The following is a 16,819-nucleotide window of genomic DNA, read 5'->3' on the forward strand; positions in this document are numbered from 1 at the left end:
TCTGGTGGAGAGGCAGCTGGAATGGATTCTTCAGCATCTGAATCTTCATAGTTGGAGAAAGGAGCCTCTGGCTGGTCTGTAATGTCTGAATCATCCGCAGAATCATCAGAGGACACAGGCTCGGGGGCTCTGCTCTAGGTCTCTTTTCTGGGGGCTGAGAGGCCCTGTCTGGGTGAGATTGGGATCCCCTAATTAAGGATATTAAATCTTCTGCCAGAGTAAGCATTTGTGAACTAGAAGTGGGCCTGAGAGAAGGTGGTTTAACAGGCACTGATTTAGCTGATTTGGCTGCTTTAGCCCTGGCAAAGGCCTTAATAGACATGGCTGCAGGAGGCCTAGCAGCACCACGTGCTGGGGTAGAGATATCCAAGGGGATGGTGTCTGATAGATCAGTAGGATCCACAGTTGTAGGCAAAATTTCTGAGGCTAGTTCAGATAAGGTAGCAGGGGCCTCAGTAGTAGACATGGATTCGGCTGTAGATTGACCAGTTTTCTCGGTTTCGGCCGAAACCGAGACACTCGCAGCTTGCTTAACCGTGGTTTCGGCCGAAACCGCGGACCGCAAGTGTCGGTCTTTTTCTTTGCGTTTTTTAACAATTTGGGTAGTCGGAGGATCCGACGGCATAATGTATGCAAAATCTGAGCCGAAAAACTGTTCAGCAAACTCCGACCGACGCCTAAGCGTTCGTCGGTTGAAGGAAGCACAGGCCGAACAGGCTGCTACGTCGTGGTCTGGGCCTAAGCAAGGCAAACAGTAAGAGTGGAAATCTTTATGAGGTATTTGTTTCCCACAAGTTAAACAGTTATTGACTTTTTCTGACATCGGCTGAGGCAAGAAATAGTCCCCAACGGGGTACTTAGCTTTTTAGAAGTCTTCGAAGTAGTATTCGGTAGTAGTAATCTCTGGATCTGACCGACCGGCACTTGCGAACAGCTTCTGCTTCGGGCGCCACGCGGCAAGAAAGACTGAGGAAAATGGCGTCGGCTGATGCCTTTATACCCGAAGACCAGCAGAGATGATGTCGGGTGAAGTGCGACATCAGCCGAAGCCGGACCCGGACTTTGGAATCCGGCCGACTGAAGGGCTGCCTGACGACAGGACAACCCATTTGTTATGACTGCAGATGCATCCATGAAGGACATCTGTCATTAAGAACACAGAGGTAGCACACACTAGAGCTAGGACTAGACTTTTTTTTCCAGGCCCCAAATAACACTCCATCTTTCTCTCTACAGAAACTAGAGTTCTGTGTCCCTGCTCCAAGTAGCTGACGAACATACTCTAAGATTTGATTTTCACACAGAATCACACACACACACACACACACACACACACACACACACACACACACACCTGGGAAAGGCTGGCACATATTTACTAGCTATGTCCCATCTGTCCAGACTATAAGGTAGATTCACTGCCATCATCCAGCTACTTTAGGGCTCTTACCAGGGTCCCTAATTATTCTTAGCAAAATTAATACTTATACAAATGGTAGTATGAAGCCAGCGACAAGACTTTCAGGAGCATGAAGCCCACAATGTCACCAAATAAATGCAATTACTCTTGAAGGTTAAACTATTTTTCTAAAAGACCAGCCACAATGAAAGGTATAGATAGTTTTAATAATAAATAAAATAGAAAATGTGAAAATACTGAATATTTATTTACAGGAGTTTCAGTTCACGGGAAATATAAAAACAACACAGGTAGAAAGGTTCAGACAGAATTACTTTTCCCTACTTACTTGCCAGATCAAGGCAAGATGAAGTGAATACGTGTCTTTGTTGTCAGGTTCCCCCAAAAAACAGAAAGCTGAGTGCTACTATCACATCTCTCACTAACATCCAAAATAATTTCAGTGCTGGTTATAGAATGACATCACATCTGGTCACCTGATTCTGTGGTTCTCACACTACTCCCCCCTCCCCCACCCCCGACTAGAAGCTGAACCAGGATCTAGCACAGATGTGTCAAAAAATAAACAAAAAAAGTCTGGGTTTCCTATTCGACCAATTTAACAGACTTTATTGTGTACAAGATTAAGAAATTCCTGTGTGTGTGCCATTTACCCTGCTAGAGATAAACCACTTCATTCTATTCCATGTAATTATTATACAGGCCTGCAATAAACTAAAAAAAAAATACAGCAGCAAAGAATCTATCCAGAAGGATGGATATATGACTACACATCAATCTGATGAGAGAAAACTGTACTTTCCAATACATTCTTCTATACTAACTGCACAAATGCATATGTGTGAATACTAGTGATCACTATGTTTCTTCTCAATAAGAACTCTTCATTATCTTTGTGACTTGTATTTACCTGGACATGAACAATTCTTTATCTGTGCTCTCCTCATTACTGTTGTAATACTGCTAATTTCACACTACATTACCATCGTACTCCTTCACGTCAGTTGTAACTCCCGGGCTGTGACTAAAATGGGTCCACAATGGATTAGTTCACTATCCAGTTAATATTACATACATACATAACATATATTGCCCTCTACTGGAAGTTTATGATGTCATAAACTTGTTAATAAAACATAAAAATGCAGATTAAGGCAAATATTTAAAAAAACAGTTTCTCAGGAAACTACAGATTAAATGACAACTATAAATAATACACCGACTTTCCAATACAATGAAAATACTGCAGATTCTCCTAAAAGTTCCAGTAAAATAAAAATTCTATGTACTCTGACTACTAACTACTGCTGGAGATTTGATGAAACTGGAATGACCAATAATGGAGTAGAACTCTTCCATGGGGATTTAATAAAATCCATGTAGGGATAGTGTAAAGCCTACACGGAAGGTACCGTAGCCATGTATGAGGAACCCGCTCGGCAGCGTGCCTTGCATAATAATGAAGGGGTGTTACTGAGGGACAGCCATGTAACATGGTTATTGAATCAGTGTAGGGAGTGTGTTATTGTGTCCGGAGACGAGTAACACACCCTTTGCACTGTCAAAGTGCCAGATATCAATGTATGCATATGTAATAAAAAGTTTGTTTTTTTTTGTGTGCGTTTGCGTGGCATGGTGTGCAGCAATGGGCACATGCTAGACATCTAAAAAGAGAAACTGGATACATTTAATTATAAATGGAAAGGTCAAGTTTAAGCATAGCTAAACCTGTTTGCGTAGTGTGCCACAGTGCTCAGCGGTGCTTAAACATATTGGAGAGTTACATATAAATGTATAGCAGCAATCCTCACATCCATGTAGTCGAATGGTTAGAGTGACAGCCTTATATAAGTGCATTAGGAGCAGGGCTGGAATCCACAGGCATGTTATTTTGCAAATACACATATATGAGAATTATTCCAAATTCCGCTTAAATATTTTGTTTGATTACACGGACAGGTTATTACATTTATTTTAAAAATATGCATTTATGAGAAGCACTATTAAACCCCTGGTTAAATTTTGTATGAATACATAGACAGATTTTTATCATGTATGTTGCAAATACACATTATGACAAGTATTCTTAAACCCTTGATTGAATATTCTATGTACGGAGAGACATGTTATTAGGCTGTTATGTTTCCAATACACAATATGAAAATTATATTTCAATCCCACTTTGGTGCAGCCAGCTAAGCTCCACTAAGCACAGCTAAGCCTTGCCAAGCACTGCTTAAACCATGAATGTTTTAGCAGTGCTTGGTTTGTTTGCACATCGCTAAGCGGTGTGAAGCACTGCTAAGCAATGCCCATTTAAGCACTGCTCAGCCCCGCTAAACTGGTTTGCGCACTGCTAACCAATGCTCAGCACTGCCAGTTTAAGCACTGCTCAGCTAAGCTCAATGGGCTTGTGCGGTGCTAAGCAATGCGCCACATCTTTAAAAATGGCTCAATAGCGGTAAAGGGGGGGGGGCAGGCTTACACAAGTCCAACAGGCAGGAATACAGCCATAACCTGCTGGAGTTTGAACTTGGCAAGAACTATGGCAGGAGCTGGAAAAGGTGCGCGCTTCTGGTTGCAAGGTTGGGGCATTCTGGAGTCCAGGGTCATGGTTGGACTCCTCGTTAAATATCATGATGTCCGGCTGCAGTAGGGCCAGTACCAGTGATCGGAGTACAAGTCAGACACCTGGGACTGGCTGGCATGCGATCTCACCAGTGCAACTGGCATCCCCCACAGAAAGGAGCAGGTGCATCATTATTATGATGATCTGAAGTGTCATAAGGGGATCTCTTGGCCACCTAGGTGCATGATGCTCAAGATGGGAAAGCCCCACATGTTTGTAAGCATTGTTATTGTTTTAACAAAACCTACTCTGAATGTGTGATAGACAGGTATGCATAATGGTATGTTTCTCTCTCCACAGCTGCAGAGGAGAAAGCTTGCAACCTAGAGGCTCATGCAGGGCGCCTGTCCAGGCTGCACTGTGAATGTGGTGAGTACAGATGTAACTTGCAATCTATAGTCATATAAACTAAAAGGAGTAAATTAGTAACTGCCACTAGGTATATTCAGTTTTGATTGTACTGCAATGAATGTGGTCATAGACCTGGAATGAAATAAGTGAGTAATGCCAGGTTTTGTTGTTGTTGTTGTTGTTGTTTTTCTTTCAGCTTTTCCCAGTTAGGGGTCGCCACAGCGGAACTCTGGTCTGCTAATGATTGGCAATACATTTTTACGGTGCCGAGGTGCCAGCCCGACACCCAACCTTCAACGAAGGCACGCCCATTCACGCATGTCTTTCGAACGTCACTCAACTGCGGGGAGGACATGCAGACTCCACACAGAAGGCGCTCCAGCCGAGAATCGAACGGAAGAACCTCTTGCTATGAGGCGACAATGCTACCGCTGAAAGGATGAAACCTGATAATGTTAAGGAAATAAAGTTTCTAGTGCAGTAATAATGTTAAGGAAATAAAGTTTCTACTGCATTAACAATGTGAAGGAAATAAATGTTTCTACTGCATTAAGTGTGGAATTACAGCTGTATTGCAACACCTGTATTATATGAACTGTTCTTTAATAAAGACTGGAAATATATAGTAATCACTGCATGAAGTCACCCCTAATAAAGCTGTGTTGTGCAATGTGTGCGTATTTTGGGCTGTTGGTCATGAAATCAAGTACTACATCTGCTGTGATGTAAAATCACAAACAATACCAGTAAGTGACTGAAGGTTATCTAATAAAAAGTCTTCTGTTAAACGCAGATGTGGAGCTGTACTACAAAACATAATGCATTATGATATTTGTCCTGCACTAAGACCCGAAGAAATAATAGGAATGCCCAGGGTATATTGTGTATGTCAGGAGTGTATTGTGTTAACCACTGAATTTCAGCTATATGCATTCCTGCTCTTAGGTACACTGCTGCAGGCAAGTATGAAACTGTAATAGCTGTAGACTGCAAATATACCATCTGCAACTGTATATGGGTCAGGTAGCTAACCCAGTACTCCGACATGGTTTGTACACCTCACAGATATTCCCACCAACTAGGGGTTTATTGTCTACACCTGCATTCCACATATTAATCCAGAGTTCACCTACAACTTCTGTAATGCATGGATCTCATGCATGTGTATTCAAGTGTCACTGCAGTCAGGTATAACACTCTACCTCTATAACTAGGTCATATTTTGTTACCAGGTGAGCTCTAGGCACATATCAGTCAATCAATATGTAGTAGTGGCTCAGTAGCTCAGTTTGCTAAATAATAGGTGTGATGTACATTTTGTCACACACAGATCGGGGTTCGAATCCAGTGACAAGTACTACTAAATATTATAGAAGCAGTTATGCATTGTTAACAGATGTTCTCCCCACAGGAATTATAAGTAAATAAATGGCTGCAATAGCCATTAGAATGGGTTAAATCTTTCTGTGTTCAGATGCACCAGAATGTTAACAGGACTGCTCAGCAATGTGATAAGATGTCAAAAAATAAAGGCAACAACTACAATACTAATAAAAGTTAATACAATAAATAAAATGCATAATTTTGATATGGCTGCATGCCTATTGTGTGTGTGACTGTCTGCTAATAGTCTAACCCCATGCCTGCCGAAGAGGGGCATGATAGTCGTAAACTCTCTGCATGGTGGAGATACATGTGTCTCAAATGTCATGCTGTCACAGACTGTGATCACTGTTGCATTATCCTTCGGTCACAGATCTATCATGGACATGAGTTATGTGAATAGCACAGTCACACTACATCAGTCCACAGTACACCATGCTAGTCATATATGTCCCCCTGACGTGAAATAGTCCCCTGTAGTTGTGTACCTGTAGGTGTTACAGCGTGGCCCATACAGTCCCATGCAGATACCTTGAGAGGTATGTACGTGCTACAGAAGCTATAGGGCACTCGTATGCGTAAAGTAAGGGCAGACCTGTACAGTATATAACAGCACTTTAGCAAACAATATACCGGTATTAATGGACTATATTTCTCCCTTCCCCACCCCTTATCTGCATCATTATTTATTACTGCTATATATCGGTTATGGTTTACTATTAACATCTGTTGTTCTGAAATGTTATGCTGGGCCTTGTGTTTTATCATTGTTATGTATTACAATGGTTGCATACCAACATACGTTATTGAATTACCTATGTTGTTGGCCTTATGCTGTAACTGTTACTGGCATGCTGTTACTATACTGACTGTTATTTCACTTATTCTTGTGCTCCATATGCTAAGCAATGTGATGTTACTTGGTTATTTGCAACTTTCTGGCATGTTGTTAAAACTAACTAAATATGTTTTGCTCATTACTAATATACAGTTTGAAATACCTCAACACTATAGCTCAACTGGGTAGGCTAGTTCCTGGTGATCTGCCTACCCTACCTCAGCCGGCCGTGGCACCAGGTACCAGCACGTCTGGGTCCCATACTGGTGCTGCCCCCTCTGCTGGCCCTGCACCACCTATGGGTGGAACCACCTCAGGGGATGGGGCCCACCCCCCCCCAGAGTGGGCATGGAGGCGGGGGTTGTCACCCAGCAACAGCTACCAGAGATGGTGTGCAAGATCATGTACCATGGCTCCGAGGATTGCCTGTGCCGGATTAAGGCAAGACTGACCAACCTGGAGGGGCAAGGTGGCCACAGCACCCAGTCCCCAGCACAGCCACCTTTGGGGCAGTGAAGGAGCAGTGTTGACTGCCCATGGGTGGGGAGCTCAATCTCAATGCTGCCGTGTGGGGGCACATGGCTCTCTAATTCCACAACACCCTCCCCGTCCAAGGTGTTTATCCCTCACGTGTCACACACCACACCTCTATGTTGTCTTGTCTGTCTGCAAATGCAACCTCTCCTACCCAACTTACCTCCCCACACATACCTATATCCCTTCCCCAACATTCCACTCTCTCCTTTAAAAAAAAAAAATCACCCCATACATCGCTCTCCATTTCACACTTGCATCCAATGGACACATGTAATTGTTACATGAATTAAATCAACACAAGTTATGTTGCCCTCAGAGGCTCCAAATTCCGTGAAACCTGCACAGCAGTTGCTGTACAAGAAATGGACAGCTATGGTCCTTTCCTACACCCATCCTGCACATCCCTACCTGCCTTTCAGTATGTTTTTTCCCCCTGCTTGCCGCCATTTCACTACTTTCCTATCACCCCTTTTTTCTTTTCTTTTTTTTAAATTAGTGTGGGTTTAAGTGGAGCTAAGCGGCTTGGAGAGCTGAGCAAACCTGCTTACAACTGCTTAAAACTGCCTTAATCACCTTCTCTGTCTCTGACACCGACAGGTACATCTGCAAAATAATTACCCCTGTCAAGTCTTGAACCTGGGGACACTGTGAACTACAGCATAGTGCATTAGCCCACGAGGCCACTCAGCTCTGAAGTAAAACAGGTGTTTCCATAAAGATATCCTAATTGACAATGACACACTGCTAGTACATACAATGGGAAAATTGGCAGTATTCTTGGGACTGCAATGCAGACACCAAACCAGTACACAGCCAAATAAATAATGATAGATGAATGTAAGGCCTGGGATAGCAGGTATAGCTGTCAACTGCACAGACTGTTGTAGAATGTCCACAATTGTGCAGCCTACATTTGGCACAGTTGTCACAAAACATTTTCTGTGCACTAAAGTACTGACAAGTCAGTGCAGAGTGAGGTTAGATAATCATGACAGAAATTTCAGTGTCACATGTCATGCCCATCCAAACACACATGCTAATGCAACTCCTGTGTAACAAACTGTATGCATGCACATATATCTTGTAAATACACCTGCTGCAGTACTGACACAGTAGTTCAGTCTGTTAAATCCCTAGCATGCTGTACATTTTGCCAGCAACAGTCCTGCATTCAAATCCAGTGTGTTGCATAATCACAAGGCTTTCTTTAGTTATGTTAGGAACCTGGGTGGGAATTCCCAGATATGCTCAGAATTAGTCCAAAATGACAAAAAATACTCTGAACCCACAGACATTGCCAACATCCTAGCTGACAGGTTCAGCGCAAACTCCCCCCCCTCCCCACCAAAAGGGCAAATATCTATCCCAGCAGAGTGCTGCCCCCCCCTGACATCTCAGATGCTCAGGTTAAGAACCGCGCTCTCCAAAGCAAATAACACAGCATCAATGGGACCAGACGGTGTCCCGGGCTGTGTCCTACATGAACTCCAAGAAGAGCTAAACCCAAACATAAAACTACTGTTCAATCTCAAACTTACTACAGGATATGTACCCAAAGAGTAGCGTACAGCAACAGTGGTCCCTCTCCACAAAGGTGGTGCCTAAACGGACCCTGGAAACTATCGCCCCATAAGCCTGACTAGCTTGGTCTGCAAAGCTATGGAAAGAATCATCATGGACCTCATAAATAAAGATATTGGGGACCTACAGACACTGGATCCTACCCAGTTCGGCTTTGTTAAGGGCAGATCCTGCCTCTTCAACCTGGTCGGTTTCTTTGAAACAGTCACCAAAGGCCATTGACGAGGGGAAGGTGGTCCACACAGCCTACCTGGACCTCGCAAAAGCCTTCAATACAATACCCCACTCGGGCATTATAGATAAGCTCATCAGCTTAAATATAAACCCCCATGTCACTAGATGGGTTGCAAACTGGCTCAAGGACAGAACCCACATGGTTAGAATTGCTGGAGCCATGCCAGACTCCAAACCAGTTACAAGTGGGGTCCCACAAGGCTCAGTCCTGGGACCTCTCTTGTTCGGTATATATTTCTCGGAGTTACATGCCAACATGGAAGGACTGTGGCTGACCAAGTTCGCAGATGACTGCAAACTGGGTGCCATAATCGACTCTCCAGCCGACACAAGCATCCTCCAAAAGGGCCTCATAGAAACGGACAACTGGTGCCAGAGCCATGGCCTCAAGCTAAACGCCAAAAAGTGTATAGTCATCCCCTTTGGCAAAAACAAAGTGCCCACAAATTTCCACATAGGTGGTAATCCATTAAGTACGGAAGAAGTAATTAGGGACCTGGGGACCCAAGTTGATAACTATCTCTCATTTGACAATCCCGTGGCCAAAGTGGTTAGAAAAACATTTTATATAGCCCACCTAATCATGAAGGGATTCACATCTAGATCAGGGGAGGTCATCGTGCCTCTTTACTCATCCCTCATCAGGCCCATAATTGAGTACAATGCCCCTTTTGGGATGTACCTTACCAGACACCTGCAGCAACTGGAAAGACCCCAAAAGTACCTCACCAAGAGGATCAAAGGGCTCAAACAGATGCCATATGCTGCCCGGTTAAAGAAACTCCAGCTCTGCTCAGTGGCATACCACCTGCTCAGAGGCGATCTGTGCCTGACGTATAAAGCCATGTCCAACCCGGAATTAATGGACATGCTGCACCTCAGAAAATCCAAATCCTATCGCGCTACGCGCTCAAGAGACTTGAACCTCAGCACTGAAATAAATAGGACATGCTGGAGGGACAGATTCATAACCCAGAGGCTCCCTTCACTCTGAAATAATATCCCAATCCAGGTTAGGCAGAGTCCCTCATTGACTCTCTTCAAAAGGAATCTTGATGAGTGGATGGGAGATCATAGGTTTACACTTCTGTGTCACTGTTAGACAGAGGCACAGTATACTAACCTCGAAAAAGGGCATAGCAAAATTAATTTAAAATGGGTGGCGAAAGCCAAACACACTCTGGCTAGGCTTATAAATGTTCTAGGGCAGACAGCCTAGTATGAACCTATGAACCTGTGAATTACATGCTTATGAATACAACTAATAATGACAGAGTCCTTCAATTTTAACCAACACAGGTTGCTGCTACTGCATTCACTGCTACCCATGTCACCACATCAAAGGCCTGTAGGTAGTGACACACTGCACAAATATGTATAGGTTACCTATATGTCACCCAACACTCTCCAACTAGCACGGTTACATAACATATGTACCTTAAGCACATGTCTCACCTGGACTGTTATGGGTACCCTCACCCTGGCTCTGCTGTAACGACAGAGCTGACACTGCTCCATCACTGACACACACAGCTTGCTGTCCTCCAATGCGTTCATATTCCCCAGTAAGAATCTGGGCAAAAAGCAGCAGCTGCAGCCTTCAACATATACAGCAGTATGTTCATCTACCTTCTACAAACCTACCATACCTCACAACCCCCTAGAACAAGTTATCCACACTATACCCATACATGAATGGGGTGCGGGGCAGAGGTCAAGCAACAGGGATATTTGTCACAGTCTGCTCCTACAAACATATACAACTGATACGCCAGCATCACTGCAGCAGCCTGCATATTCTGATGTGTAAAACGTATGACACTCACATCTGTCTTCAGACCTCAGCCCACAGTTTAATACTGAACTGCCACATAGTCAGAAAGTTATTTGACAATGCCCAAACATAACATGCAAAACTGTGGACATACCACATAAATCCCAACAGTGGACAGTATTTGTACCTACCCTCTATGCTGCTGTAGTCTCCACACCTCAGTAATGTCCTTCTCAAAGTCTAGGAAAGGAGCCAAGGCCTACATGCAGGCCTTAAATATTACACACTGTTGTGCCATGTCATTGGCTAATGAAATTGCAACCCAGCTGTTCCGGATGCAATTAGCAAGTCTGAGCCACTGATTGGTGCACAGGCAATCACCTGCTATTGAGCATTACCTACAAAAGGCAAGCAGCTGCCTATGGTAAACAGGTCTATAACTTGCTTTATCAAGCCAAACTGCGTTTTCAGAATCAGTTTTCTTCAGGATTTCTGCTCAAAAGGATTACAACATTCTACCAGGTATGTAATACAAGTCCTCATCTAATGGGAGGCAGATGGGAGGATGCAGTTATGGTGAATAGGAATTACAACAGTGAGTCTGTAGTATATCTCTGGGAATGACATGTTGTGAACAGTCTGCTATCCAAAAGCTACAGCCATGCCTTTCAACTCTGCCTGCTGTGACTTAGATCACAGATGTGGCCCTCTCACTCTGTCCTATAACAGTCGGCTCCTGTATGAATGCTAATGGATTGTGTGTTAGATATAGTGACCGTGAGTAATGGTGGACACAGATGGCATATCACATGATGTACTGTCATTCAGCTCCTCTCAGTCTGTGAATGTCACACAGGAATAGCTCAGACATTGTACTGGTGTCCCTGACTGTCCCTGATGTACTCTGGCTGGGTCACTGTGCTGTTGACATTCGTATCTCATAGCTTGAGAGCTATGGCTACCATACCTGGCAACCCTGCACAGCAGGACTGCAGGACAATGCCATTAGTAGTGGGGGGACACAGGCCCAACATCAGCGAGAGAGTGTACATAATGATCATACAACGTAAAAGTATGAATATAGTAACAGATACTAATGTGGCATAAATTGTTTTTTGAGGGTTTTGGTGTGTGACAGCCAGATTCTCCACAGTCTAAGAACAACCAACAACTATTGTCCAACTGTTTGCCAGACATTCACATGTTTCTGGCAAAGGGACCACATATTATCAGGCACGCGTACAAATTCTGCATACATATGTGTACTGAAGAAGTAGGACACCTAGATGGAAGATATCCTACAGCACATTTGCACTGCTGTCATTGTGGCACACGGTTGTTGTTGGACTATCCACATATACTCGTAATAACACACACCTATTTGTTGAACAGTGGCTGTCTGACATGGTAGTGGGATATCGGCCATAGGGGACACAACACAGCAGATGGCACTGATGGGAGTGTAGAAGTTCAGCACATTCCATCACAGCATACAGGGACATAAACGGTACTGCTACTATGCTGCTTACAGCCACATACAGATTGTGTTGATAGATGGCAGGGCATGATGTGGGAGGTAGCAGTGCACAGTGTAGGCCAGTTTGGATGTGCAGGGTGTGTACATAGTGGAAAGCAACATATGTGGTCCTATGATGTGTTCCCCTATTCCTGTCTTTCAGAAAGGATGTACAGACGGAAGCACTTGCCATTTACAATTGCGGAAAATGATGTGATCCTGGATGGCCTAAGACTTCATCACATCATTCTGCTCTCCAGGACTTGCCTCAACCGTAACCACAGTGCATTGTATCGGTAATCACAGTAGTGTATGTGTAGGATCTGTAACATATTTGCACTTATTTTTGTGAAGGTCCATGCAGTCTGCTATGCAGGGGGCAATAGTATGCTGAAGACAGGTGCACTGTGTTTTAGGTGTAGGTCTATCACATACACTTACATATCACTAATCTCACAAGTGTATAGTACTGGCAACATTAACTGGACATAGCTGCAGTGCATGTGGTTTACTTGGCCTGTCTTTTGTATATATGTTGTAGTCTGCATGTGTGTTGTACATGGGATCAGAAATAAGATGTGGTATGTGTACTACAGTTGTGGCACCTCACCTGTATGCACGCACGTGTGTGTGTGTGTGTGTGGATCATCATACTTAATAGTGCAGGTAGCAATGTACTTATTTTGTCTTCCTCCTCGCAAGTGACCGTGGGGGTTGGAGATTGTCCCCCTCACAACCTGATTTCAGTGTCTCATCAGACTCTGATGATGATGGTGGCCATAGTGAGGTATAGGTAGGGTTGTTGGCGGCTGAATCTGTCCCATGGGTTGACATCCCACTTCTTCCCCCTTTGTCACTGCACATAGTCAGTATGCCTACACATACCCAGTCCCCTGTGGCCACAGATATCGGACAGTCAGTGTGTGGTGATAATGGCATAGTACTAATCTATGAACCTATAAATCAGTGAGTGTAAACACTGGCCACAGCCAGAGAGCTGGCGAATCCCAAACAGGTAGACTGACAGGGGTGCTCGAAGGAGGACTGCTGCCTATCTACCAGCTGTCACAAGTGTCAAATCACGACTCACCCGACGCATATTTTGGTCTGTCATGGAGGCACAGGCATGTTCCAAATGCAACACCAGACGGATGCGCAAGATGATGGCTGCATCACTGTCTGACATCCGTAACTCCCTCCACCATATTGGTGATGCCATGCATTGTTTCACTGATGTATTGCACAGACAGTGGGGTGAGACACTGTCAGTCCTTCACCGCACACTGTCTGCGCTAGAACATGTGGTGGGACTAAGCGGACACGTGGGTGTGTGTCAGCAACAACATCCACTGAGAGTCCACATAGCAGTGCACACTCACGCTCCCGTAGTGGCAGTGCCTCCAGCACTACAGAAGGGAGGGTGCTGTCCACATCACGACATGGCAGGCCATGGGCACATGGTGCTGGGTGGTCCCATGAGGGACATGGGCCAGCAGACATCAGTCAGCATCAGCGACTAGTACCGCATCTGACCCTGGGCATGGTGATGCCAGTGCCAGTCTTGGCATAGCCAGTTCCCGTGTTCATGGCCGTAGATGGTAAATTCATACATCACGGTCACATGCAGGTCAGCAACTGACACATGGCACCTCTCCATGGACTAGCCATCACATCACCACAGTAGTCAGGAAATCCTTCTACGTGGCACACCTCATCACAAAAGGTTTCTCATTCAGGAAAAAAGAGGTCATTGTTCTCCTCTACTCATCACTCATTAGACCCATTATAGAGTACAACGCCCCTTTTGGTATGTACCTCACAAGACATATACAACAACTGGAAAGGCCAAAGAAATAACTCACAAAGAGGATTACCGGCCTCAAACAGATGCCCTACGTAGACCGCCACAAAAAACTCCAGCTTTACTCCATCGCATATCGCTTACTCAGAGGTGATCTCTGCCGAACATACAAAGCTATGTCAAACCCAGAGCCGTTGAACATGCTCCACTTAAAGAAATCCCAATCCCCTCCGAGCTACACACTCTAGGGACCTAAACCTTGTCACCGCAATAAACAGAACATGCTGAACGGATAGATTCCTGTCCCAGAGACTTCCCATACTCTGGAACAAACTACCTATGTATATCAAACAAAGCTCCTCATTAGCACTCCAAGAAAAATCTTGATGATTGGATGGGAGATAGGAAATTCACCCCGGGGATCACGTCTGGCTCTGCTCGACAGGGGCACAGGAAAATAATTTTCTTGGGTGGCGAATGTCAGGATACCTTTTGGCTAGGATTATATAGCCCCTAGGGCCAATAGCCTAGTACCTACCTATGAACCTATGGCTCAGCTGACCAGCACCTCTTCCTGACTCACACACATCATGTCAGCTGTTTGGCACAGCCTAGGTCTCTGGCACCCCCATACCACACCCTGTGCATGTGATGATACCTGTGCGACACCCCTGCCATCCATACCAACAATGCAGGGACATGCAAATATGTGTGTAATGCACAGGGTGTCTACAATACAGTACATGACATGATGTAGTGCTATTGTGTTATGCCATGACAGGTGCTGTATGCTGGCGTGCTTCATGAGTACACGTTAAGGTGTTTGTACCATTGTTGCATGATGTTAGATTGGCGGTGCTGTTGCAGACTGATAGATGTCTCTCAGAACTTTGTATGTTTCTGTCGCAGAGGTCCAAATGGCTATGCTGTGGAGACTTGCTGGCAGTACAGCAGCTCAGGATGGCATGGGTGCAAAGCAAAAATATGACATCAGCAGGATCATATTGTGTATCATGGCACATACTGTAAACATCTGGGCACATGTGGCTGGAGAGTACTGCAGGGCTCCAGCAGATATACATAGGCAGCAGAACCATGACTTGAGCAGCCCAAACACACGCTCTAGGATGTTCCTAGTTTGTGCGTGTGCCTCATTATGGTGCTTTTCAGTAGGTGTGTGTGCATTTCTGATGGGTGTCATCATCCACGGTTCCAGTACGCAGCCAGCATCCCCCAGTAGATGGGATGGCTATACGAGATGTCCCCCTGGCAAAGATCTGGTACAGCTGTGATGCGTACCAGATATGGGAGTCGTGATAACTGCCAGGGAGGCCAGCACACACATTCATGATAATGCCCTGGGCATAGCACACAACCTGGAAGTTGATGGAGTGATACCCCTTGCAGTTGAAGTAGACTCTATCCTCACCGGGTGGTGCTTTGATGTGTACATGAGTGCAGTCTATGGCACCCAGTACCTCAGGGTAGTGTGCTACATGGTGGAAGAGACACATATTGCTGGCCCTCTCCTCAGGGGTGTGGGGTAAATAAATGTGCTCACTGGCATGTGTTTGCCTGGAAGCCAGGAATTGGTGGAGTACCCTGGATGCTGATGCCTGTGAGACTCTCATCATGTCCCCAGTTGTTTTGTGAAAATTACCTGTGGCTAGTATTCTAAGGGCTACACATACCTTTCTTTCCACTGGGATGGGTTCCCCTCTATTGGTTCTGGGTCTGAGATGAGGGCAGCAAAGCTCGGAGAGTTCTTGTAGTATGTCCCTGTCCACCCTATAGCATTCTACAATCTCCAGCTCATATAGCTCCTGGAAGGTTACTCTGGGCCTAAACACACTTCTCTTTCTCGGGCTAGGCCTACTGTCAGCATCAGCATCAGCACTGATCTCAGACTCTAGCACATATAGATGCAGCAAAGCAGCAGCAGCCCCTAGCATTCTGTCAGTTAAAATTCCCAAGTCTGTACTCCTATGGTGCAGAGTATCAGTGAGAAATCAGATTGTAGGGTGTATGCATACTTTATAGTGGTATGCTGCAGAAGGAGCCTATGTGATTGACTGACTATGACGCATTCCACCTGCAAGGTACATCATTGAGGGGTTTGAATGGGCCAGTGTAAGTGGAACAGAGGTTATCAGCATTTTCTACATGATTGGCTTTCCCAGGCAATTTCCCTTTTTTTTTTTTAAACTGCCTTCCCAGCTAAGCACTGCGGAGCAGCGCACAAACCTGCGGCACTGGTGTAAACAGTGCTCAGCAGTGTGGACACACCCCCATGCACAGGCACACTAAGCAAAGCTCAAACCAGCTAAAATACGTGCCCTGTAGCTAAACAAAGCTTAGCAGCACTAGACACAACTCCCCTGTTTAGCTGAGCGGCGCACAAAAAGGTGCTGCTGAGCTCAAATTCCCTTACACATAGTGACACACCCTCTTTTTATGTTAGCTACCTGTTCTACTGACACCAACACGGTTCTCGGGGCTACATAGGTTTTATCTGTGGACACAGTGACCCATTTTTGCAATTCAGTAACCCCAGCTCATTTGCATACAGACCCTTGCACATAACCTGGATACTTCATTATTCCAGGGCCTGCCTCCTTAGCAACCACTGAGATCTACCACTGTACATACTGCATGCAGGGCACTATAATGCATTATTCTCGCATGTCTTATTTTCAGTTTTTAAACATTTTAATATTTTTTTGCATAACGGCATGTTTGTGCGTTCTTGAGCGCT

General features: G+C 44.9%; 1 protein-coding gene across 1 annotated transcript in view; it reads right to left on the minus strand.

Annotated features, from left to right (window-relative positions):
- PICK1 (protein interacting with PRKCA 1) overlaps window positions 1-16,819 on the minus strand; it is a gene marked incomplete in the record, with an annotated part of 678,344 nt that overhangs the window by 637,132 nt on the left and 24,393 nt on the right.

This window comes from Protopterus annectens, chromosome 1.part0 (assembly GCF_019279795.1).
Source record: "Protopterus annectens isolate FY-2018-M chromosome 1.part0, PAN1.0, whole genome shotgun sequence".
Lineage (NCBI taxonomy): Eukaryota > Metazoa > Chordata > Ceratodontiformes > Protopteridae > Protopterus > Protopterus annectens.